Source organism: Rhinolophus sinicus, linkage group LG02 (assembly GCF_036562045.2).
Source record: "Rhinolophus sinicus isolate RSC01 linkage group LG02, ASM3656204v1, whole genome shotgun sequence".
NCBI classification, from domain to species: Eukaryota; Metazoa; Chordata; class Mammalia; order Chiroptera; family Rhinolophidae; genus Rhinolophus; species Rhinolophus sinicus.
This window is the reverse complement of record NC_133752.1, coordinates 34,184,164-34,212,006: the sequence shown is the minus strand read 5'-3', so window position 1 is coordinate 34,212,006 and position 27,843 is coordinate 34,184,164. Positions and strand designations below refer to the sequence as shown.

The 27,843-nt window shown below is 36.9% G+C and overlaps 1 protein-coding gene across 2 annotated transcripts in view; it reads left to right on the top strand.

Annotated features, from left to right (window-relative positions):
- The first annotated feature begins 12,658 nt into the window (after positions 1-12,658).
- Positions 12,659-27,843, top strand: part of NFKB1 (nuclear factor kappa B subunit 1) — a 115,096-nt gene continuing 99,911 nt past the window's right edge. Inside the window, exon 1 of one of the 2 annotated variants that reach the window (XM_019738929.2) lies at positions 12,659-13,389. The gene's annotated coding sequence lies outside the window, so the exon portion shown is untranslated. The remainder of the gene's footprint in view (positions 13,390-27,843) is intronic. The other variant, XM_019738928.2, reaches the window with a different exon arrangement.

Here is a 27,843-nt window from a genome sequence, read left to right as displayed (position 1 = left end):
TGTTAAGCATTTATGAAAAAAATAATATCAATTCTAGACAAATACACACAAAAACAGAAAAGAGGAGGGAAAACATTTCAACTCATTCTAAAATGCTAACATTATCCTGAAGCCAAAGACATTACAAGAAAAGAAAACTACAGATCCATACCCCTCATGAACAAGGATGCAAAAATTCTGTACAAAATTATATCAAATTGAATCCAACAATATATGAAAAGGATGGTATATAAAAACAAGTGAGATCTATCCCAAGAACGCAAGGTTCAGTTAGCATTCAAAAATTAATCAATGTATTTCAATATATTAATAAACTAAAAAGTAAAAACCATATAACCATCTCAATTGATGCAGGGAAAGCATTTGATAAAATCCAACACCATTCACGACATAAAAATATTCCCAACAATTTAGGAATAGAAGGAAACATCCCTAATCTGATATAGGGCATTTATAACACCTACAGCAAACATCATGTTTATAATGAAAGATTAAACGCTTTTCCCTTAAAATCAGGAAGAAGGCAATGATGTGTGCTCTCACTACTTCTATTCAACATTTATCAGTATAATCAGGCAAGGAAAGTAAATAAAAAATACTCAGTATTTTAAAAAAGAAGTAAAAGTATTTTATTCATAGAGGACATGATCATCTATGTAGAAAATCCAATGAAACCTACTAGAACTAAAAAGTGAGTCTATCAAAGTGGCAGAATAGAAGATCAAAAAACAAATATTATTGAAACTCTATATGCTAATTAAAATTTAAATTAAACATTAAATATTATTAAATATCATTAAAAATATAAATACTAGGGATAAATCTAACCAAAAGAATGTGAAAGTCCTAAACACTGAAAACTACAAAACATTGCAGAGAGAGATTAAAGATTGTCTAAATAAATGGAGACATATACCTTATTTATGGGACAGAAGACTCATTATTATCAAGATGCCAATATTCCCCAAACTGACCTGCAGTTTTAATGCAATTCAAACCAATTGTAGAAATTGACAAGCTTATTGTAAAATTCACGTGGAAATGCAAAGGACCTAGAACAGCCAAAACAACTTTGAAAAAGTAGAAGAAACTTAGAGAGCTAACACTACATAATTTTAAGATGTATTATAAAGCTACAGTAATAAAAAAAATGTGGTATTATCATAGAGCTAGAAGAAGATCAATGGCACAAAATAGAAAGTCCAGAAATAGACCCATACATTTAGAAACAGCTGCTTTTGACAAGTGCAAAGTTAATTCAGTAGAAGAGAAAAAAGATCTTTTCAACAAATGATGCGGCAATAATTGGATATCCATATTTTTTTTAAATAAAAGGACTTCAATCCATATCTTGTACCACTATATGCAAAACTTAATTCAAAATTTATCATAGGTCTAAATTTAAGATTTCAAATTATAAAATTTCTGAAAGAAATCATAGGAGAAAAGCTTTGTGAGTTTAAATTACACAAAAAGATTTTGGATACAATACTGAAAATACAATGCAGAAAAAAAAACTTGATAAAGTAGACTTCATAAAAATTAGAAACTTCTTCTCTTCAAGAGAGGATGAAAAGACAAGCATTACAGACTAGAAGAATAATGGCAAATCATATATCTGATGAAAGACTTTTATCCAGAATATAAAACAAACTCAAATTCAATAATATGAAATCAAACAACCTACTAAAAATGGATAAAATATTTGAACATCATCAAATGCAAAGAAGTGTATGAAAAGATGCTCATATCATTAGACATTAGGGTAATGGAAAGTAAATCAGTGAGACTACATTACACAAACTAATTATAATGATTAAAATTTAAAAACTGTACCAAATGTTGCAAGAATATGATGGAACTAGAACTCTCATAGCCGCTGGGGGAATATAAAATAATAGACCTTCTTGGGTAGAAAAGTTTGCCATTTCTTAAAAAATTATATAGCTGCTAACCACATGCTCCAACTATTGCACTCCTGGACATTTATCCATGAGAAAAGAAAGCATATGCCTATACAAAGAGTTATACACAAATGTTTTAGCAACTTTATTTGTACAGCCCCAAATTGGAAACAACCCAGATGTCCATCAATAGATAGAATGAATAGATTAGTTGTAGTAAATCCATACAACAGAATCCTACTCAACCATAACAGGAATGAAGTGTTGATACACACAACATGAATGAATCTCAGAATAATCATGCTGAATAAAAGAAGCCTGATAAAAAAGAGTACATACTTAATGATTCCATTGATATAACACTCTAGGAAATACGATCTACAGTGACAGAAAGCAGATTAGTGGTTGTTTGAGGATGGGCAGAAGGGCAGCAGAAGGTCATGCAGCAACTTTTTGGGAGGAAAGAATGTGTGCATGACTCAATTCTGGTTAATGAGAATCAGAAAAGTTTGCTAAAAGCTTCTGGGAACGTTCTTCTTTGATCTTAAAAAGAGAGCCATAAGAAGATACCTCTCCCTCTCCTCCATTCTCTCTCTTTCAAGGTCTCATTGTGAAAAAGAAAAGAAAGTATGTTGTCCAGTGTATAGCTGGAAGCCATCTTTTGACAAGGAAGAAAGCCAGCATGAGGAAATTGCTAACACAGAGATAGAAAAACAGAAACAAATGCCTTTGAGAGGAACAGAGCCAAAGTCCTCATTGCATTGAATCTCAAGTCTTCTTTATCTAAAGATTTTCAACTGCGTCAGCTAATATTATTCCATAATTATTAAATCATTTTGAGTCAGAATTCCATACCTTGCAGTGAGAAATACCTTAACCAAGATAAGCATATTTGTATTTAAAAACCATATTAACAATTTATAATGTGCAATCAGAATGGAATTCTATTCCTGGTTTTAATTAAATTCCATATTTTAAAAAAACAGTCTATTTATGTCTACAGTGTGTAATGTTATTGGTGCTACTATATAGGAGATATCAGATGTTTATGCCTTCCCATCATCCATTTTCCTTCTTTGGAGAACAGCACTCCAATTTTCTGAGTGAACTACCTCTCTGACACTCCTTAGTTCATGTCTTTCAGATGAGATAGATTCTCTTTGTCACAAGGAGTGGACACGTGATTCAGGGCATGAGAAGATGGGCAACTGAGCCCTGAAGTTCCCTTCCCAACTCCCTCTCAACCCTATCTCCAAAAAAGAAAAAGTTGGAGCAGGTAAGTGGGGGCATCTGGATGGGGCATTGGAGGTCACAGGCTCCAGGATCTTCAAAAGTAAAGACACACTTTCACTCTCCTTTGTTTTGAGCATGCATAAAGCAAAAGTCTGAATTTCATGGTTCCTAGTGTAAGCTAGTCATGGGGGAATCTATGAATCCCTTTAGGAAATAACTACACTTGCTTGTTTATGTGTTTGTTTGTTTGTTTTGAGAGTTGACCTAATCCAGTTGATGACAGATAATATGGAGGAGATAATATGCACCCATGAGATGAGCTGCTCCTAGCTCCTGAAGCTGGGAAAGAGTCATGCCCTTGCACCCAGGGAGAAGAGAGAATTCCCTCCAAAGCTTCACCTGGATGTCGACAGATTGCCAGTTGGTTCACCACTAGCCCACAAAGAGCAGAAACCTTCTCCTTTGTAGATTTGCCGCTGCATAAAAGATCTAACCACTTGACCTGTAATTATTGGTCAGTGTATACAGAGCCTGAAGTCTGAGCAGGAAATGGAAAATAACAACTTTCCCTTGTAGAACTAGCAAGCCAGAGAGGAAAACAAAGATAAACATTTCAAACCGTTTTTTTTATTGAAGCAGAACTGTTGGAAGAATCTGATGAAACCTTTTCAAAAAATGTAATAAAATTACTCAAAAAGATATAATTAAAGTTTAAGCAACTAACAGTTAAATATATGATACATGCTATTATATAATTAGAGAAAAAAATCAATTAAGATGTATGCACTAACTCCATTTTTTTCCTCACAATGTATTCATCATGATTGAAACAACTAAAATGAAATAGCTGATGGAAATAATTAATTGAAGTGTTGCACAATATGTTTTTTAAATTAATGCATTGCTGAGGTGGCATGAAAGTTAAGAATTTGTACCATCTCCAAACTGAAAGCAAGAACAAACAGCTGAGAAATTGCCTGTCTAGATCTTGTCACTGTGTAAAAAGAAAAAATTCTCTTCTGAGAATTCATAACCATTCACACTGTATTTGCAGGTCAAAAACACTGGAGAAGGGAATTGAATTTAAAGTGTTCCCAAGTTAATAATGTACCCAGAGTATAAGCCACAAGAAACATAAATATTTTTTGGAGTACTCAGTTTCAACCTGCTTCAAAGAATTTCCAAAGATACAGTTTCAAGAAATATAAACAATTTATTATTTAAAGTCAGTTGCAGTATTAAATAGCAAATAAGACGGAGCTAAAGAGAGAATTGGTGAACCAGAAGGTAAATCTAAAAAGAGAATTAGTCAATTGGAAGATAAATTTAAATAAATTATCCAGAATGCAATCCAAAGAGATAAAGAGATGCTGAGACATAAAAGTTATAACAACTTTTATAATAGTAATTATAATGTTATTATTAGTAATAACTAGTACATACCTAATTAAAATTCCAGAAGAAGAGACTAGAGAAAATGGAGGAAAAGCAATATCAGAAAAGATAATAGACTAGATTTTTTCCCAAACTGTTGAAAAATATTAAATCCTGAAATCCAGGAAGCCCTATTAAAAAAAAAAAAAAAAACAATAAACTCCATGTAGGGTGTATAAAAGTAGACCAAATCTACATTTATCACAAGAAAATCAGAATAAAAAAAAAAAAGAAATCAGAAAAGTAGCAAATAAGCTGATCCAGGCTGACGTCTTAAAAGCAACATTGAAAATTAAAGAGAATAGAATGAAATCTTTAATGAGTAAAGAGAAAATAATGTCTAATCTAGAATTACATAATCAATGAAACAATGTATTAAGAAAAGCAATAAAATATACATACCTATAACAAAATGACACTAAAAAAATCCTAACATATAAGATTTGCTACTTGAACATAACCAGATTGCACTGTGAGAAAAAGGTGACTCATATCGACAGTATTGTTAACTCAGATATAATTGCACCTGTATTCTAAAGGTTGAAGGACTGGTGTTGCTATTTTCTGAAGTGACTTTTAAGCAGAGACTGGAAGGAAGTGAGAGAGTCAGCCATGTGGATATCCCCAGGGTATTCCTAGAATGGAAAACAGCATGTGCATCAGCTCCTGGGGGTGTGGGGGAATATGCTTAGTGTGTTCAAGGAGCACCAAGCAGCCCTTTCCTGAAACGGAGAGAGGAACCAGCAGAGTGGTAGGAGAGGCAATCACAGAGTCAACAGACATCCAAACTATGAAAGGCCGTTTTAGATCATTGTAAGGACTTCAGTACTTGTGCTTATAATCGAGGAAGCCATTGGAAGATTTTGAACTGAGAAGTGATTTGATCTGAGCAAGTGGACGAAATGCCTTAGATGTAATTTAGGTTCAAATCACCAAAAATTATCTTTCCACGGACTAATGTAACCAGGTAGTAAGGAGGTTTTTGGCTGATCCAGTTTGATAAGAGAATAGAATTTAAGAGAGAATAGATATTATATATGCCCTTTAGGGGAGACTCTCTTTCCTGTTCATGATTTCCATCTAACAGGCTTTAAAAAGGAACGGAGTTGCCGAGTATTTAAGGTCACACTCTGTGATAAGGCCGGCAATGTGTTCTTTATAGCACTTCCATCATATACTGATGTTTCCAGGCGTTATACCTTTCTATTTCCAACAGCTTCTTTGCCCCTGTAAGGATGAATGGGCTACAGAATGAGCCTCCATGTCCCACATCACTGACCACACTTAAATTCTTTTTTTAAAGAAATTTTAGATTTGCCTTCTGTTCTGGATACTCTGCATTTGCTCAGCCAGGTCCACTTTCCACTTCTCTCCATCCTGCTTTGTGCCGCTCGCTTCCATCTGGGTCCTCCTAACAGGAAACTTTAGAGATGTGAATGGTGGGGCGCAGAGGCTGGGTAATGTATTCTATTGGCTTCCTCCCTGCCATGTGGTGAGTTGTCTGCGGCTAGTTTCTCTAGGGAAGTGCCCAGCTCTTTTCTAAAACTCTTCTACGGCTATGAGTTCTTCTTGGTGCATTCTCCCTTCTTGCCCCTTTAGGCCTGGGAGTGGTATAGACTCCCTGCTCGTGTCATCCCGGGTTTGCTATCCCTTATTGGTGTCTCTTAACTCTGCCTCAACTCCTGTAAAGAATCCCTTCACTAAAATCTCATTAATGACTTTTGAAGGTACCATCTGTTGTCCCTCCACAGTCAGATTGATACACGGAGTAAGTTCAACCAGTATTTATCAACTTTGCTTTTCTTTTTATGTGCTTTACTTTTTGATTTTATGACATTATACTTTGAAATTTTCACATTTTTTCATATTCAAAATTAAACACCAACTCAATGACCATTTCCTCAGTCTAATACAATTCAATACTATGAGTTAAATGCAATGGCCCAGGTACCACAAAAGCAATTAAGAGGAGGATCTTAGGCAACTCTGGGGTTCACAAAAGACTCTACTGAGAAGGTGAGTAGGGATTAGCCACCTGCAGCCTAGGGCAGCCACTTTCTACTCAAGAATTGTGGGTCTCACTGCACTACAGCTAGCTACTTACACTGTCTTTCTCCAAACTTTCTTCAGGGTTTCCCTGTTTCAGCAGATCTAATGACATCTGCCTGCCACTGTGAAGGCACACACAGACACGCTCAGAAAAGTTTAGCTCTCAGAGCTCTCACCTCTTCGCTCTTTCTCCTCACTTCTCACACGAAAAGACTTATCCCCCATCCCTTCATCTAGACTGTGATCTCTGCACGTCCTGCTTCTCTTTTCTTCTGGCACCTTGCTCTTTTGTTAACCCTCTTTTTCTTATTAACTCAACTAATTCATTAAACTATCTCAAATAAATGAGGAATCACACCAACTTCCCTTTCCTCCCCTCTCACTCCAAACTCTTCATGAGATTCTTTTGCATTTACTGCTTTCCTTTTTCCATTTCCCACTCAGTTGTCAGCCCCCTGTAATCAGATTCTTGGTTCTCACCATTATATTGAAACTACTCCATAAAGTAACCTAGGACCACAGCAACTGCTATCCATGCCATTTTGAGAATGAATAAAGTTTCCTTGTCTTCCAAACAGAGTGAGTAGGATGAGCAAAGTGTTTCTTCCCTTAGCAGCACAGTCATCTCCTGTAGCCATGCTTGGAATTTAATAATTCCCAAAGTCACTGTCTCTTCTCATTGTCACCTTTAGAAACTATCTGCAATATTTGACACTATTGAGCATTGTTGCACCCTTGAAACTCTTATCTTCTCTGATTTTCCAAGCCTTCCTCCTGCCTTTGATGGCCTTTAAGCATCTCTCCCTGTGACCCCAACACACACACACACACACACACACACACACACACACACACCAGAAATAAAGTTATTCATCAAATTTCTGTCCTTCGCCCTATCTCTTCCAACTCTCTGGTCACTAATGTTTCAGAAACATTCTCATGACAACTATATCTTTGCCCTTATCTCTCAATTTAGATCTCCAACCTTATGTCTCTGAGCATCAGGCTTGAATTTCCAATTGAACATTAGCCATTTCCATGTGGCCATCTCATTGATCTTATTGTACTTAACATGTTGAAAGCTGAATGCATCGTATTCCCACAGACTCTTTCTTAGTTATGATATTACCATTCTAAGCACTCAGACTAGAAAACTCAGAGCCAGTTATCTCTCATTCTTCCTCTCACTCAAACTGCACATACAAACTATAAACGTGTCCTGTTGACTCTTTTCACCTGAGTAGTTCATTTATTTAGGATACATTTTGCTATAAAATCCTTTGTTTATCGCAGTATATTGTTGCTAAATTCCAGGATGATTATTGTCTAGAGACAGCAAAAGAATACTATTTTGTGATCCTTCTTACCGCCTCAGCGTAGAGGATAAATGCCAGAACTTCTACACCTTCCACAAAACACAACTTCTTTCCCATCACCTGCATCTTAGCCTCCTGAATATGCATGTCAAGTGGACTTACATTCAAATCCTGGCTGTCCCACGCCCTTTTCTTCTTCCTGAGTGTCTTTATATACGAGATATGCTCTCGTGGCCAATTCTTTGGTGAAACAATATGTATTTCCCCTCTTTCCACTAGGTATGTGGTTTACATATTTTAAAAAATCAATTAGTCTTTTTGAACATTTCTTTATTATTTATGGAACAAATTTTAAGTGTTATGAATATACTTTAGAGATGTGCTATTAGACAAAAAATATTTTGACTGGTGGGTGCCTGGGGAAAAAAAATCTAGATTTCTTTTTACATTAATTATTTCAACATACAATTCCACTTAAGTCTTTTTGTTACAAACTATGTTATAAACTCAGATCTTATAAGTCTCACTCCCCCTCATCTGTCTGTCTTCTTTCTTCTGATCATTTTGCTATTGTATCATATCTACCATTCCAACATCCACTAAATGCTATCTTCTTCATCAAGTTTTCCTGAAAGAAACAACAGTATTCATAATAATAACCAATATAAATGCGGGTTTCCTGAGCATGTGGCACCTTGGTCAGCACTTTGTGTGCATGACCTCTTCATTACGAGAGGGGCATAATTATCATCCTATCTTACAGATGAGAAAAAGAAGGCCAGAACAGTTATGCACCTTGTCAAGGGTACCATAACTACTCAGGGCAGAACAGGAGTGAATTATTTTCTGTGAAGGGCAGTTAGGCACTGGCTCAAATCTGAAGGTAACACCTGTTTTCCTCAGTCCGAGAGCTTAACCACCAGGCCAATGCAAGCACTGTGGTCTCTCTCCCTACCTATGCCTGAGCATTTGCTTAAACCTCCATGAAGGCACATACTGTACTCTGCCTCATACTATAATTACACACACTCTTTTGTATTTTGTGAACTCTTTGAAGGCAGTGATGATAGTGCGTAAATATTCATTTGAATTGATAGAAAAGACGCTAGTATCCATAAGACTAGTGACATTCTTCTTGTAAATTTATTGATGTCTCATTTCAGTGTGTCTGCATTGCCAAAGGAATAAAATTCTGGATTCTGTATATAATCTCAAGAGGAAGATGATCTCTACGCCTCTTCTGTTGATTTTACTCTTGGTGATATGATCCATTGTACAAATCACTTTTGTCCTTTTGGTTTTACTCTTGGTGATATGACCCATTACACAAATCACTTTTGTCCTGGCTATTATATGAGGTCATTCTTCCTGGCTTTATATTGCAAGCAGAGATTACATCTTCTTTTTCTTTTGGAACCACTTATGCAGCCTAATTGAGTGCTCCCTCAATAAGACCTGCTAACTGCAAGCACAAGACAGAATATGGCAAGCCTTTTAAATGGAGGTGTAATGAAATACTCCACTATCAACAAGGAGAGATGCTACTATTGTGTGCCCCAATAGTCAACAGTGCAAGCATAGAAGTCCCTTAAGCCCACAAGGAAATTAATTTCAAGTCTTTTTTCTTAGAATAACTTTATGTTTGTAAAGCCTTTTACATTCTTTATCTCCTATTTGTTTCTAGACCTCTGTGAGGCAGGATTGTAATAATGTAACATACATGCATAATGCAACATATAAGTTGTTACTTATATATGTATATATACATGTGTTAATCTACTAACTTGTGCTGCTATAACGAAATACCAGACCCTGTGGTTTATAAACAGAAATTTAATTCTCATAGTTCAAGATCAGGGTGCCCATCATAGTTGGGTAGGGGCTCTCTTCCAAGTCACAGACTTTTAATTATATCATCATACGATGGAAGGGAGGAGCTGGCCCTCTTGGGTCTTTTTTATAAGGACACTTATCCAAATCATGACGGTTTTGCCCTCATGACCTAATCACCTCCCAAGTGCCCTGCCTCCTAATACCATCACCTTAGGGGTTAGGAATTCAACATATGAATTTGGGGGGAATGGAAACATTCAGATCATAGCAACATAACATATATAAAATGTTATGTAAAGCTATTATAGAGCTTATCGTGTGAACTATAATGTTATGATTATTGTACAGGCAAAGAAACTGAAACTCATACAAAGTAGTACTTGGCAAAAATTACACAGATAATTCAAGACAAACCTAGGATTCCAACTCAAGTCTGATTTCAAGTCTACTGAAGTCTTTCCATTTTATCTTAGCTAACAGCTGTGGTCTGAGTGTTTCTAAGCATGTTGAGCTGCCTTCATGATCTGAAGCAAGTTCTACCCTTTACAGAAATACAGTTCACTCCTGTCCACAAGATGGGTCTAAGAGTTTGCAGGACTCAGATGTATAATTTTGTATTTGTGAATCCCCTTCACACACTGTATAATCTCTCATTGTCAATGTACACACTATATAGATCTCAACCTAAGAATCTTCTGGACACTGACATTTATAATACTCAGCTTGAGAAAGGAAATTCATGTGATTTCAAAGATTTAGTGATAAACACAGCACAACTTTCTATAATCTTGATGCCTAAAATTCCACATTTAGGCTTTTTTTTCATTGTAGTCTGATAATGGCAAATGCCCTCTGACCCCATACGGTAGATGAATTTGTAAGAAACATTCCTGAAAGCAGGTGTAGAGTAAGTATTGGGAAACAAAGCAGCAATGCAGAAACGTTAACTGATAAGCCAAAAAGAGTAGACTGGGGGCTTTTATAGTTTTGTCTGCTTAGTGCATTGAATTGTGTCCCCAGAAAAATATGTCCAAGGCCTTATCCCAGGTACATATGAGCATGACCTTATTTGGAAATAGGGTCTTTGCAGATGTAATGAAGATAAGATGAGTCTATACCGGATTCATGTGGGCTCTAGGTCCAATAACTGGTGTCTTAATACGAGAGAGGAGAAGGTGATTTGGATACTGAGACACAGGGAAGAAGGCCATGTGAGGACAGAGTCAGAAATTGGAGTTACGCAGTTAAAAGCCAAGGAATGCCACAGATAGCGGGAGCTACCAGAAGCTAGGAAGAGTCAAGAAATGATTCTTTCTTGGAGCCTTCAGAGGGAGCATGGGTCTGCTGACACCCTGATTTCCGATTTCTGGCCTCTAGAACTGTGAGAGAATCAATTTCCATTGTTTTAAGCCACCCAGTTTGTGGTTACTTGTTAAGGTACCTCTAGGAAACTATATACTCCTGCCTAACACCCAGCCCTCAATTTTAAGTCCACTCTATAGGATAATTTTGAGTTTGAAATTTAATTTAATGTTTTTCACTAATTAACACCTTTTAATTATTCCCAATATGTCATGCTGGCTCTATTCTTCCAACAATCCAACCCTGTCTGTCCATTCTTTCTCTAACAGGCTATTCACCACCCCTTCAATACCTCAACCCCATCCCCAGAATGAAGAGTGTGACTGTTCACACCTACTCCACAAACAAGGAAAAAACAACAACACTCCTCTAATACTTTGTTGTTTCATGGGAGTTTGCACTATTTATGCTCATGTCAGTGACAAAAAAATATACAAAGTATATATTAATCTAAAATACAGTATTGGCGCAATTTCTAATAATGTCCCATACATAATAACGCAGTGTTTGTAAAACATCAGTCTTCAGTCTTTATAAATCGCCTGAATTACAGCTGTTCAAACAGCCTCTGGGAGTTAAATGAAATCCCTTGAACGTAGATTGTTGGTTGGTCCCCAAGGTCATTGCAGACACTCACCCCAGACCCAATCAAACGGATCTCTACTCCTCCGCCAAACACTCCACCAAAAAGATTCTTATAACCTTGGAGGTTGGGGGAAGGGGGAGGAGGACAAATAAAGGGAATGTGGCCAACTTGCTAGGGGCAATCCAATGTCACCACAACACTGCCTGGTGATGGCTTGATGACCTATGTTTTAAAATATGCAGTTGTCACAGTGGTGAGATAATGAACTCTAAAATATACGCTCAAAGTTTCTCATCGAGGGAGCTAAACTACCCCAGGGTATCCCCAGCCCGTGTGTAGCACAATGCCTGAAAGTAAAGAAGCTCAGATCTAGTGAATGGTGGGGAGGCCTGCTGGAGGTTCTAGCAGCGCTCTCTCCAGAAAAAGAGAGAGAGAGAGAGAGAGAGAGAGAGAGAGAGAGAGAGAGAGAGAAACCCTTCTGTTGGATCAATATTTCTCTATGAGCTGTGGACCAAAACCACTGCTACCACCATGACTATAATTCTATCCACAGTAATTATCATAATGCCCTGTAGATGGGAGTTCAGAATAAGTCACAACCAAGTTACCCAAACTCAGATGCTCAGACTGCACTGGACAGAAGTCGGTTATATCATAGAAATTCCACTTTAATTTATGAAGAGATTTGGGTGTAACTGAGACAATTTAAAGGGAACAGACAGATGAGATTTATTTTTATACAAGGCATGCTTAGCTCTACGCCGACTCATCATCCCCTCCAGGTGCTGGGGCCTGTCCTTAGAGGCTCTGGACCGCCCGAATCCAACAGCCATACGCCACAGCCTCCGCGCCGCCTGCTTCCCGGGGCAATCGGGCCCCAGTGGCGCTTCAGGGGGCGTCCCTGTCCGCTCCAGCCCTCGGGGCTTCGGGAGCGCCGGCCCGGGAGCAGGAGCTCCGCAGGGGACTCCGGCGTCCGGGCCTCGGACCGCGCGCCTCGTTCTCCGCCCCGAAGCGGCCCCGAGGGGCGGGAGCGGAGCTGGGCTGCGGGGCCGAACCGGGGGCGCACAGCGGCCCCAGAAGTGCGGGCTTCCCCCACCCCCGGTGGCGACCCCACCTCCCGCCCCCGCGGCGTGCGCGCGTGTGTCCGTCTGTCTGTCTTCTCGCTCGACGTCAGTGGGAATTTCCAGCCAGGAAGTGAGAGAGTGAGCAAGACAGAGAGACAGAGAAGTGCACCAGCGAGCCGGGGCAGGAAGAGGAGGTTTCGCCACCGGAGCGGCCCGGCGACGCGCTGACAGCTTCCCCTGCCCTGCCCGTCCGTCGGGCCTCTACTCAACGCCGCCGCCCTCGGCCTGCGCCCCGCCGCCGGCCCCTCTCCGAGACCCCGCGCAGCCCAGGCCAGAGCCGCCGCCGCGGCCGGGAAAGCGGCGCCGCCGCGGCCCGGCCACCGCGCGCCCCGCGCTTCCCTCCGCCCGCGCTGCGACATGGCGCGGCGCTGACTGGCCCGGCCCGGCGAGACCGCGCGCCCTCTCGTCCGGACCCGATCAGACCCGCACTCGGACCTGCTTTGGCCCCGGCCGGCCTCCGCCTCCTCCTAACGCGGCCCCGAGGCCCGCGCCGCCCCGGAGGGGGACCCCGCAGGCGCAGGGAGGCCGAGCGCGGACCCGCCACCAGGGTAAGCCAAACTCGGGCAAGTGGGGGCCACGCCGGGGACTTGCGGCCCGAGTCCCGCCACCTACCCGCCCCGCACCCCTCCAGCCCTGCTCGGACTTCCTCATTCCTGCGATAGCCGCTACTCTGGACCCTAGGAGGCGGTTGACAGGAGTTAGAGGCTCTAGGGATTGGCGAGAGGGGGGAAAGGCACATCCGGACTTGGCGGGGGCCGGTCGGCCCGAGGGCCACGGCTGCCCGGGCTGCCCTTTCTCTTCACGTCCCTCCGCCAGGCGGGAACGGAACCAGAAGGGAACTCTGGCAAACTTTTTTTAATCCTCACCCCCACTCCTTGCTGCGGGGTGGCTTTAAGGTTGAGGTGCGCTTGGGCGCGAAGGAAAGAGGGGAAGGTGGTTGGTGCAGTGCTGAACCAGATTTCACCTAAGGGCGTTCCATGAAATGAAAGCAGAAGTGCATGGCAGTCCTCTCGGCTGGGGAAGCCCTCCCCAGCTCCCCCAAATTGAATAGGACAGCCTTATTCCTTCAAAAAGAAGCCCCCACTTCACAAACACACACACCAGGACATAATATGTTCACCTACTATAGGATCTGTACATTGGTTTTCAAAAAAAAAATGAGGGCCTGATACTGATCTACAGGGCCTGGCATTTGAGAGAGAAAAGAAATTACCTATTTAGATCACTTTTTGGACACTCTGATTATGAAAAACACTTGGAAAACGGTACCATGTGTTGTGCATGACCTCTAAAACAAAATAATGATATAAACAAAGCCTAACCTAGATACAAGTTTTCTCATGGTCTTTAAAAATAAATAAATACTGATGGAGATGTTTGCCCTGATTTATTGGCCTATTCTGAAACTTAAATGGGACTTAATGACACAGTATCTGATTATCAAGATTTAAGACATTTTCATGGATTTGTTAAGTAGGGTTGTTCAGCACTGCAGCTTATTAAATAACTATATTTAACTTACAGATTTTGTCATAAAGCCCATAATCTGAGAAAATGACTATAGTATTACTAAAACACTCAACAGCTCTGGCATACAAATGTTCTACAAACTGATGAGCTTTGGAAACCCTAAAGTTTGAGATCAAGATGTTCGGTGCTTATTTTTCTAGCAAAATACCTCAATTGAGTATTCTTGAGCAGTTTGAATTGCATTCGTGTTTGTTAAAACTTTTAAAAGGAATCTCGATTAAAATAAAGCCCTTGGCTGAAGCATGTTGTTTTCCTGATTTTAATATTGTGCTTTCTAGAAATGAATTCTTTTATTATTTGATGCACTAGAGAAATTTTGGAAATGATTTAAAGCAAAGTATTATTTTGAGCTTATGAACTTGGGAAGCCAGGATATAAAAAGAGTTGTTTCTTGTAGCCTTTTACATTGATCACGTAATTAAATTGCTCCAGTAAGAAGAACATCCATGGTAAATGGAAACGTGAAATCTCCTGAAATTGTTCATCCATATTGATATACCTGCAGCTCCTCAATGCCTCCTGGAGCTTGTTCAGATAAAATGTCTTCCTGGGCCACAGCCTACTGGACAAACGTGAACACAAAGGAAGACTCATTATGTGTAGATTTAATGCTGGGCCCGAAATACTGCTTGTTGTGAAGAGTAAACCACTTCTAAATTGTTTAAAAGACTTTTGAAGGGAAATACAATAATCCAGTTGGGGTTGGGGCCAATTGGAAAGTCTCTTAGTTTTGTTCAGTAATTTCAGTTTTGTCTTATGTTCGGCAGTTGGCATTTACATCAGCTGAATAAATGCCTCTGTTTTTCAAACCCAGTTAGTAAATACTGGAGTATATATACAAAAATAGTTGTTCCCCTTCTTAAGCTCTGCTTTGATCTTTGCACTTCCTTCTTCTACCTCTTAAAACAAGATTGTCTGTGACGACTGAGTTGCAGTTGGTAAAAGCTCAATTAGTCAGAAATAGGCAGAATTTTAGATTCAGTGATCGTATTCCTCAGAGACATATTTCTCTTGTCCTGTTCCTTGAAACAATTTGAAGCTAGCTTGAGAAACAAATACACATGCAGGTTGTTTTTACCACTGTTTTCATACTTCCAGATAATGGATGAAATAAGTTTTAGTAGTACCTGATTTTCAGGTACTGCTTATTGTGGTAGATAGAAGGCCTAGATAAGGAATTGGAGGCTATAGGAATCTGGGACTCATTCAATCAGCAAGGCCTTATTTTCTACCCAGTATTCCCCTGTTCACAAGAGGTGAAAGTTCTGGCTTCTGAGGGGAAGTGGTTACTTCATAACCTTCAATTAGTTTGAACTTAGGAGAAGAAAGAACAATAGTTGACATTTTAAAACAATACATTTTAAAAAATGATATCTGAGTTTCCATATGGATTTTTTGATAGTCAAAATATGATCTTTTTCTTCTTCAGAACTTATTAGTAGGTGTCCTGTTCTGAACATAGAGATGACTGCAGTAGAAAGTGTGTCTGGAAATGCAGAGTTGTTTAACCAATAGAGTAATTATTCAAATTATGCTCTTCTAGTCTACAGATTGAACATGAATCACATTAGCAGGAATGGATACATAAGAATCAATGGCTAAGCAAAATTTCTCATGAATTTACCTTACTTAGAAGGAAAGTTGTCTTGTTTGCTTGATTGGTTTTCTGTTTATATGACTCATAAAAAGTGGCATGATTGCTATATGCTGTAAGAACAGAAGGAGAAGAAGAAGGAAGGAGAGAATTTTAGTGCTGGAGGACACTTTCAAATGTTCTGTTTCTACATCTACGTTTATGTATGGTACAAGTTCATTGACAAACGCTTTCTTGGTAACCAGTAAACCACATTGAAGCAGTTTACCCTGCTTTCTGGGAAACTTGTACCTCTCATAAGTACTGAACTCAGTATAGTGTTCTTAGAGGTGAGCAGGTAAATCATCAGAAGCATATATATACATCTTTGAGTTGACCCTGTCATTCCTTAGTTGACCTTGAGGTTTGAAGAACTAGAGGCATTCAGCTTAGGAGAGGACTGTTTGGACTTGTGGCATGGTCCTGCAAGTTAGTTTGGCTCTTTGTGTGTGTGTGTTTTTTTTCATCAGAAAAGATTAATAATTGAAACCAGGTAATTTGGTAGGGTTAATAGTTAGGGTAGCATAACCAAGACATTTATCTTTATGATAGTTCATTAATAAGTATCCAGTGCCACACTGTTAGATTTTTTTTTTTAAGCAGCATTCTTTTCATGATGATAAAATTGCTCTATACCTTTGGTCTCTACTGTATTAGAGGTATTCCTCAGTGCAAATGAAGCTGTCTTTCGTATTTTCCGATGAAGTTGGTAGACTTACCCTTGAAGATCAGCTAATAGTATGGAAAATAAATTGTGAAATAAAATCTTATTGCTTCACTACAAATAACTTAAAGCCAACAGTTTTGCACAAAGTATGTAATATAAGGTATGATTTGTTAAATATTATAGAATCCTCAAGAGTATAGACTATGGATGAAAATACTTGTTTAATTTAGAGTATTAATCATAAAAATATTTTAAATTTTAAAAAGAAATCAGTTATTATTCTCTTCTTATATTTTCTGTAGTAATTAGTATATTTAATTATCAGTAATACAAGTTTCATCTGCTTTAATCTGTTGCCTGTTTTTGAAATTAGAATAATGAAATGGGTGGTTTGGTTCCCCATTACTTTGGCTTATTATTTTTCATTTACATTTCACCATGAGGCCAAAAAATCTTATAACCAGCTTTCATTATGATCCATACTTTCAACAACAGATTGTAGTAAATTTGAAGTACCTATAGACTCAATTTCTATAGACTGAAAAAAATAATCTGGCTGTTGGAGCTTTAAAGAAGAATGTGAAGATTCTATATGGCTTATTCTTTAAGAGCCTCGGTATAAAAAAAAAATAATAAAAAGGATAGGAAAAGAGATATATGAGAGAATCAAAATCCTGTAGTTCCAGTTACAAAGAAATCGTATCTAATCTATACTGCCAAATATCTGACACTTAACATTGTGCTTATTGGTACATACTGAGCAATCTGTAACAATTTTTTGAATGAACAAATGACATGTTTTGTTTTGTTTTAAAAATGGGGGGACAGCCGATTTCTGCAAGGAACAAAAATTAGAGTATTTTGCTTTACCTTTTGGAAAGAAAGAAGCCAAAACTAGTTCTTACTTCCTAGATATTACATTTTTATCTAAAGAGCACTTGAAGTTTACTAGGACAGATAATTTATTTAAAAATACCCAGTGCCTTCCAAAAGGGAAGCATTTCATTCTGAAACACGAGTTTATGAACTGGGAAAAAAAAAAGCCTTTTTGTTTCAAAGTTATAAAGGCATTTATCAAACAAGGTAACAAAGTAATTTAAATGATAAAAGGTGCTTGTACAAGTAAAAAATGTAACTTTTTGGCTAAGCTAGAATTTCTGTGATCTCCACTGAAACTGTAATTTCAATACTAGTATCTCCAAAAAAAGGAAACAATGCTGCAAGCACTGCTTTATAATCAAAAGCTTGTTCAAGCCTATCTAAATTAATCAATCAAAATGTAAAAACAAATACAGAGTGCCAAAAAAAGTATACACATTTTAAGAAAGGAAAAAACTGTATTAAAATTGTAATAATATATACCAATAACAAAAGATGAATATAAGTCCTATGTATACACTTTTTTGGCACCCTCACCCACCCCCCGGTATATTAAGACATCCAGAATTAAATTCTTATCACCTATAAGAAAAATGGGAGGGGGGAAGTTATTAGCTAGAAAACCTCAGAAACAAGCAGGCAGTTAACAAGGTTTCCTGTACTTTTCACTTATTTCTCACTAGTAGCATTTTCAGAAAATTGTCCTTGAAATTCTGACTCTAACCATTTATTCTGTGTGGACACAATGAATGAAATAAAGTCTACTATCCAGACTAGAAAAGAGCACGCGGTGGCACTCCCTGTCCTGCCTGGTGTGATTGTGCCCCAGGGAGAGTCACAACCATTTTATTGAAAACTGCTGACTTCAGTCCACTCTGCTTTGCTGCCCACCTAATTCTGGTCCTGACCCTGCCCTCTTTTGAATCACTTACAAACATACACTCAAGTTCAAAAAGTTAATTTTAAAATGGTTTACAAATACATAGATGTATAATCATTTTTGTTGTTGCCAACAAACTGAGGAAAAAAAATGAAATGTTTACTTTTATAACAACTGCGTTATAAAGGTGTCAGTCATTGTTGAAAAGTACTCTGAAAGTGAATAGCAGCAGTGCTTGTTAGTTAAAATAATAAAATAGTCAAAGTACTCTTCCTGTACTTCCTTGTGAGAAGTCGCCAGGGAACCATAAATGTTGCTGTGTTTCATTACATAATCAGCTCAATCTACAGCTTCTGGGCATGAAGAGAAGCATAAACAAAATCACAAAGTTATAGCATTGTTCTAACCTTTCCCATACTTGTCAAAAATGTATGCACAATTCATATATTTCATAATGGAGAATAAAGCTATTGGATGTTTCTTAGATTTTAGTCTTTTAGTAAATGAGGCTCGCTAGCATTTGTAGGCAAGATTTACTTTTTGCTAACTTGAACCAAAAAAATACAAAACCTGCATGAAGTTAAGCACACCTCTTACAAAGAGTTTAATTAACATTTTTAAAATAATTTGATTGCTATAATGAATTCTTTCTCAAAATAGCAGTTGTTTTAAAAATAATTATTATTCATTATTATTTATCACATCATTTGGACTAAACATACTATATTTCAATGTCATGGCATACCTATCTCTCATCTGCAGAAATCAATTCTAACGTATATCAAGCATGAAAGTAGAAAAATTAAAAGTGATGACAGACACGCTAATCTACCTACCTATCTATTGGTTCTGTGCCCAAGTCTGCAGTTCATTTAAAAAGTGAAAATAAATTACTTAATTGTCTTAGAAAATATGCCTTCCAAGATAAGAATTTTAGGAACGGAGAGAGTGACTTTTTTTTTTTTCTTTTAACATGAAATCCTGATACATGTTTTATTGATAACTTGAAGAACGTCTTTGTCTGCCAAACCTTAACTTAGGTATAGGTTTATTGTTTAGGATTTAGCCATTTATTGGTTTTTGATCATTAATACTTGATGTATAAACTGCGTGTCTTTTTCTTTCAAATGGGGGCTAGGTGTGGTGATGAGGTCAAGGAAAAGAGTCCCTTACAATTTACAGCATCTAGCATGATGATGTCTATATAACACAAACATCTTTATGACTTAGTTAAAATAAAGAAGATGTGAAAGGTTGGAAGAAGTATGATGGCTCTTCATATATAGCTAGTTCCATACCATATCATTCAATTCATTCATTTATTATGCTAATATATAAAAGGTATGTAACTTAAGTATTTTGTGTGTGTGTTTGTGTGTGTGTGTTTCACACCTATAAATCTTGAAAAATTTGATCAAAGGATCATGAAAGCGTAGGTAAAGGTTTAGGGGGAGAGTCTTCTATAAAATTAGATCTTGAATTTTATTATTGACTTGAATGTGAAAAAGAAAAATAATCTAGAAAGTGAATCAGAATTCCAGAGAAAATGGTAAATTCTATATCTCATGGGTGAGAATAAAAGGATCATAATGAAAGATGTAGAGACAGATTGTTCTTGAATAGAACTTTTTTACACACTGTGGATTGTCCTGTTTTGATAAATTGAAAACAATGGTCATTTCCCCCACATTCTGAAAACACTTTAGAAGTCAGTTGTGATTTAGCAAACCTCAGTACACCTGGGAAATTAAAATCAGAAGCGTGGTATATGACAACAATTAAATGTACTTCCTTGCTCTCATGCCATATCATAGTATTCATTTGATATAATGTCTTTATGGTTTCTCTCCATGTGTTTACCCAGTTTCCCATTTTACACATTTAACTGAATTTAACTAGCACACCTTAGAACATTTCAGTATTTCCTGACTATTTTAAAACAATAACCTTATTGGTCATTTACCCTGAAGTTCTTTTGTATAGTGGGCAGGGAGAGTATCCCATTTCTCTTAGAAAGTCCACTGCAATAGCCAAATAGGTATTAGTCCAAGTTGCTTAACGAGGTAGTACAATCCTGTGTTGAAATAGATGGCTGATTTGGGGGGCAGGTGTGCTACATTTACTAAATATCTGTTGTACTGAAGGAGTCCAGTCATTCAAGACAAGCCACAGAAAACAACAATTATTTCTAATATTGCAGAGGCACTTGATATTTCTGATATGAATCTCTGTTGTCTGCACAAGCTGATTTCTGCACACCTCACCTCCCACGCTTGCTTCTCAGCTATCCCCTATTTCTCGTATCATCCACATCCATTTTCAGTTCCTTCTCCATGTTGTCTCACTTTGAATGCCTCTGCATATGCATGCCCTGTGTGAGGAGTGCCCTTTCCTTCCCAGCTAACTACTAAACCTTCAGGCACGATTCAGGCATCACCATTTCTCTCTCCCTCCTCTACCCATTCTCCCTGACCTATTCATAAAGAGTTAATGTGCCCCCCATTCCATGTTCTCTTGACTTATGCTTTCCAGACAGAAAACATCTTGAGGGCAGGGACTTTATCTTACTTACCTTTTAATTTGCACAGCACCTGGTAAGTTTGCTGAATGAATAAGGAAGTAAACTATACAAAATATCAGTAGACTGTGTTATTGATTAAGCTGTGTGGCTGTGGGCAAATTAATTAACTTCTCTGGGTCTCATTTTCTATCTACAAAAATGAGAGAGTTAGACTAAATGAGTATCTACCTGTAAAATTATTTGTTTCTTTGATATAATAGTATTATTTGGAAGGCTTCAGCTTTTGCCATATTGAGATAGCTTAAGGAAAAATGCATGTGAGAAGATTCAAAGACAGTTTATGATTATCCATGTGATAAATGTAAGGAACTATTCATTTCTGGATTGAGTTGTCATATATGGTCTCAGTCTAGTTTCTTCCTGGTGTGTCTGGGGTTCCAACTTTTCATTATTAATTAGTCTCTACTATGAACTCACATTCATATTTCTCCAAAGAAATTGAAGGCAAACTTGATACAGAAATTGAATGTAAAATTCAATATTTTAATTCTAAATTGGTTCAGGGTTTCACTAATTATAAATATATTTGGAGGAAGGAAAAAGGGAAGTGGTAGTGGTGTGAACTGAATCCTCATCTGTCATAGCAAGAATACAATTTCTAAAATTGTTTAAGAAAAAAGATATAAGTGTAGTATTTGGAGATATGAAAAGAACCCCCAGGAAAACCAAAAAGAGAAAGTTAAGAGTGTTAAAAAGTCAATCACTCTGTAAAACAGGTTTGGAAGTAAGGAGAGGTGGGGCAGGGGACATTTGCTTTTTTATAAAAGCTCTCTACCTTTGCATAGTAGGATTTTTTTAAAAACCATTAATTTATTTGAATATATGTGGAGTCCTTTCTATGTGCCAGGTTCTAGGTATTGGAATTACAGTGTTGAACAAGACAGAAATCCATAATTTCATGGAGCTCATATCATGTAATGTTGTCAATTTAAAAAAATTTTCTGTTTACATTAGCCTTTTTAAAATCGAAGAATCACCCTAAAAAAGTGCACAAATCGTAAGAGTACAGTTTAATGATTTACCTCAAAGTAAACACACTTCACCTAGGTGGTGTTCTAAAAACAGAGCACCCTAAAAGCCCTTTTCTGCTCTTCTTAATCAGGACTCCTACCCTTCCGTCTTTTAAAAGGTTTCACTAATTACTTTTGGATTACATGTATGTTGATTCCATGATTCATATTCATCCGCATACAGTTGAGAGTTGACTAAATGAATTCATTACTCCAAGGTGCTAATAATGAGCGTCATACAAGTAAGAACTGCTATGATTAAAAACCCTAAGGTCAGTTCATTTCATATTTTCCTCACTAAACAAAATGTTAGTAAAAATGTCAAACAAATCACATTTTCACATTAATTGGTTATTTATGAGTAAGTGTTTTGTTCATTGCCAAGCAGTCAAGGTCACTGACAGGAAAGATAGGAGAAAGAAGTATTTGCCTCAGATATTATGAGACAGAGAAGAAAGTGTAGTTCACTTCTTGCTTTTCTCCTCACTTTCCATCTTGACATCTGCATATATTGAAGGGTTTATCTATCTGAGTGGTCAGTGTGGAAAGGCCTTCATAACTAGATTCAAGGACTGAAAGGTCTTTGTATAAGGCCTGATTTTAATGCTTACAAATAATTATTTTTGTGTGTGATTGGAAGGTCATTATTGTAATTTTGTCAAGGAAACCGTTTTCTCCCTCTAGGCCAACTGGCACATATCATAGAACCAAGTATTGCTGGTTCACATGCTGAATCCTTTTCTTTTAAAATATAAAGGACATAATTTTATTGATACTTGAGGATTAATAAAAATGAAAACCCAAACCCAAGTCATCATATTCAGATTTAAGAGAACTTGATCCGTTTTTCTATATTTGATCAAAAGAACAGTAATCTCTAAATCATAATCCTCAGGGTTTACTTCCTCCTCAGTTTGAAAACACCAGTGCACCAAAGTGGTACTCAAGACAAAGGCCCGACATGAAATTAAAATTTGGTTATACACTATTTTTTTTATGAAGACTTAATTTTTTTAGAACAGTTTAAGGTTCACAGTAAAAGTGAGGGGAAGGCAGAGAGATGTCCTGTGTATCTTCTGTCCCCACACATGCACAGCATCCACCATTACCAACATCCCCAATCAGAGGGGTGCATTTGTTACAACTGAGGAGCCTACGTTTACACCGCATAATCACCCAACGTCCATAGTTTACATTATGGTTCATTTTTGGTGATGTGCATTCTTTGGTTCTCGACAAATGTTTAATGACATGTATCCATCATTACAGTATTATACAAGAATATTTTCACTGCCCTAAAAATCCTCTGTGCTCCACGTACTCATCCACCTCTCCCCAGCCCCATCATACTCTATTTTTAGAGAAGATGAAATCTGTAGAATTGGAAATGTGAAAACAGAAGGTTCAGAACAAAGTGCAGTAAGTCAAATCCCTTTCTATGGCACTTGAATGAAAGACCTCAATTTTTTGAGTAGATGTATTGAATTGGTTTTTATGTGGAAACAGAAGGCAGTGACATCCCATGAGTGACTTCAGTTATAACCTGTAAGGTTGTATCTAATTTACTGTAATATTTAGAGAATTTCTCTAGCTATACAAATTTATACTTACTAGATTTTATCCTACCATTGTGTTAACAAAATGAAATTTTACTTAGAATGGAATCTTCCATTTGATATAAATGACACTTCATTTTAATATGATTAGAAAATGTCCAAAACATCTTTTGATCGTAAAAATTTCAGTCATCTATGATAAAGAAAACAACCATAGGCAAAGGTTTGTTTCTTATGGAACACAGTGGAATTCATTTTAATCACTTCTCTAAGAAAATCCTTGTCCCCCATGGTTACAGTAGACATGATACAGCAAGAATTTAGATGCTTCTTTCATGCAGGAGAATGAGGTTATATTTACTATGTTTTCTTAATTCTAAGAGGCACTTTTCCCCTCCACCAATCCCACAATTTAACATTTGGCTTAATTATGTATATTTAAGGATTTACAGACACCTTTCTGTTACTGGTTTCTAATTTAATTTCATTGTGTTTATATAACATATCTATATGCTTTCACTTCTTTAAAATTTATTGAGACTTGTTTTATAGCCCAACATATGGTCTATATTGGAGAATATTCCTTGTACATTCGAAAAGAATGTGTACTCCACCATCATTGGGGGAGCGCTCTATACATGCACTTAGGTTAGTCTGGTTGATAGTGTTGTTTTTAAAATTTCTATATCCTTACTAATGTTCTGTTGATTTATTTTTATCAATTACTGAGAAAGGAATGTTAAAAAATCTTAACTATAGTTGTGGATATTTCAGTTTCTTTCTTTAGTTCTGCCACTGTTTGCTTCATGTGTTTTGAAACTCTTACATACACATTAAGATTATTATTATTATTTTGTCCTGATGAATTGACCCTTTTGTTCTTATGAAATGTTCCTCTTTATCTCTGGTAATATTTCTTCTCTTGAAGTCTACTGTACCTGATATTTTAATATAGCCTGCTTTTTCATGTTTAGTATTTCTATGGTAAAATTGGCATAATTTTCCATCCTTATACCTTTAAACTATCTGAGTCTTTAATATTAAAGTGTAATTGTTATGAAAAGCATATACTTGAGCCTTTCTTTTTTGTCCAGTCTGACAATCTCTACTTTTTTATAAGTGAGTTTAGTCCATTTCCAGTTAACGTAATTATTGATATGGTTGGGTTTAAGCCTATCTTGGTAATTGTTATCTGTTTGTGCCATCTGTTCTTTATTCAATTTTTCCTTGTTTCCTGCCATCTTTTGAATAAATCAAGTTTATTTTTAAAATTCCATTTCATCTTCTTCATTGACTGTTTTTTAAAGCAGTTACTTTAGGGCACCCTTGAGTCTACCATGAATTAATACTATAACATTTCATATGTAATGTAAGAATTTGACAATACTATACATCCATTTGTCATTTTCCCTTCCTGTGTGCTGTTATTATTATACATTTTACTTGTGTGTGTGTTATATATCCCCAAATATATTGTATTTTTTAAATAGCAAACAAGAAAAAAAGTTTTATACTCCGCTACATAATCATCATTCTTGTCATGTTTCATTTTTTCATGTAGGTCCAAGTTTCTATCTAGTATCATTTCCCTCCAGCATGAAGAACATTCTTTAACATGTGTTTTATCACGCTTGCTAGTGACGAATTCTCTTAGCTCTTGTTTATTTGATAAATGTCAATTTCACCTTTATTTTTAAAGATGTTTTTGCTGAATATAGAATTGTACACTGATCATTTTTTCTTAGAGCACTTCTTCCATCATTGTTTCTGATAAAAAGTCAGCCATTATCTGTATCTTTGTTACTTGTCCTTGGATGCTTTTAGGATTTTTGTTCTTTAGCATTAGTTTTTAACAGTTGGTTGTAATGTGATTAAGCATAATTTTATTTGTCTTTATCTAACATGGGGATCTTTGAGATTCTTGTATATGTATTGATTTTTTTTTAAGTCAAATTTGGAAAATTCTTGACCCTTTTTCTTCAAATTTATTTTTCTACTCTCTCTCTCTGGGACTCTAAATTACACTTATGTAAGACCACTTGATATTGTCTCGTAGGTCACTGAAGGAGGCTTTATTCTTTTTGGATTTTTTCTCTGTGATTCAGTTTGGATAGTTTTTATTAACTATTTGCAAGTTTATTGATTCTTTCTTCTATAATGTTTAATATGTTGGTCAGTCCACCTAATGAAATTTCATTTTGATCTAGAATTTTTCATTGGTTCTGTCTCTTTTTAAGAGTTTTCATTTCTCTGCTGAGATTCCGTATCTATTATTCATTATGCCCATCTTTTCCTTTACATTCTCGAACATACTGCTATTAGCAGTTTTAAAGTCATTGGTTGCTAATTCCATCATTTCATTTTTTTCCTTCTGAGTCATATTTTCCTACTTCTTTGCATATTTTGATATTTATGTTGTATATTGTGGATACCACATTGTAGAGAGTATGATTTTTGTCTTCCTTTAAGAGCATTGAGTTTTGTTGTAACAGGCAATAAATTTATTGGCAGATCACCTGGTTTTATTGAGATTGTTTCAGAGTAGCCCTTATTGTAGGGTATGTCCTTTACTCCCATTGCAAAATCCTTCTGGGGTCACAACTGAATGCTTAGATTGTTCAGTGATGTCCTTTCACCCTGGATGATTGGAACTTCGATGTCTCTCAGAAGTTCCAAGAACTTCTGGGATCTTTATTCAGCTCTTAGATCCCCAGCAGCTGTTTTCTAGTAGGCTTTGCTGAGTCCTGTCCTGCATTAGCACAGTTTAGTATTTGGCCAATGACGAGAGGTAATCCCTATGTTGATTTCTGAGCCTCTTTCTTTTTGTAAATCCCTCGTTTTTGATACCCTGTGCCCAGTGTGATTGCTGCTCCCTGTTTGGCCTCTACTTCCTAGTGTCATGGTTTGGAACATGCTCTCAGTCAAAAAGTGAATTTGGCACTCAGCTCAAGTGTTTCCATTTTCTTATGGTGTACAACCGTATGCTGTCTTTTGTCGAGTGTCTTAAATTATTGCTTCAAGTGTTTTGTATAGTTTCACAATTGAGTATGGCAAGGGGACAAGTTCAATAATTGTTACTCTGTCGTGACTGAAACAAGAATTCCACATTTTGACAAATATGAAGTTGCAATGTTTCTTGACATTAATGAATATTAATAAAAAACTACTTAGTGTTTACTAATTTGGAAGTACAAAAGAGTAAATCTGTCATGTCTACTTCTTAGGCATTTATAGCCACTTAAGACAATGGTAAATATATAGAAAGATAAAGTTAAATTGCAGTAGAATAGTATGTTGTCAAGTGTAAAGTCACCAATACACATAAGTATTATAGCCCTGATGTGGACTAAAGAGCTATATACAAAGGAAATTATAGTATTTCTTGGCAGAAGTCAGATTTGAGTAGAGGCTTGAGGAGTGGGTAGTACTTAAATAGGAAAGATGACATTGCAGGATGCACGGCATACTATGAACAAGTATACAAGATGGAAAGGTATTTTTGAATGATCAGTGCCTATAGTAGAGGGTTTTGATTAGGATATAATAATAGGTGATGCTTATAATATAATATGCTGAGTGGTTAAGGGCTTTCGACTTTATCTTGTAAGTAATATAGTAATAATGTGAAAGACACGTAAGGAAGAAGAAACACCACAGTAAGGGAAACCAGTAGGGAGGTTATTATTGTCAGTCAGAGGTGAGGCAATGAAGGTTAAACTAAGGTGAAACTGGAGATGGAACAGAGAGGCAGGTATAAGAAATAACACCCCCCCAAAAAAATCAGCAGAAATTGGTTATTGGCTGGATATGTGTAAGATAAAGAGAGGGGAAAAAAGAAAAGAGAAAAAGTGACTGAACTTTTGACGCTGAGTACCTGAGCGTCATATAGAATGGTATATTGGCAGATATTGGGAAGTCAAGAATGGGGCCTGTTGTCATAGGAATGATGAATTTGTTTTTAGATATTGAAGAATTGAAGGTCTTGAAAACAATATTAGCTTGTTTTATTATAGTATCACTGCTTAAAGCTATTAACAATTTATTAATATTTACATTTTGAAGGTTTTAGCAGTACTAATTTTATGTCTATGCCACAGTGTTTTGGGCTAATGTACTTGTTATTTTTGTTCAGTTGGGAACTGAATAAGCCAATGGAGTAAAAATGACAGTAAAATTTTAGTGTCTCAGTTTCTCTCCCCACTTTATCACAAACACATTGCTTGTTATGCTATCTAAATAGGACCCTAACAAAGAAAGTGTAATTAC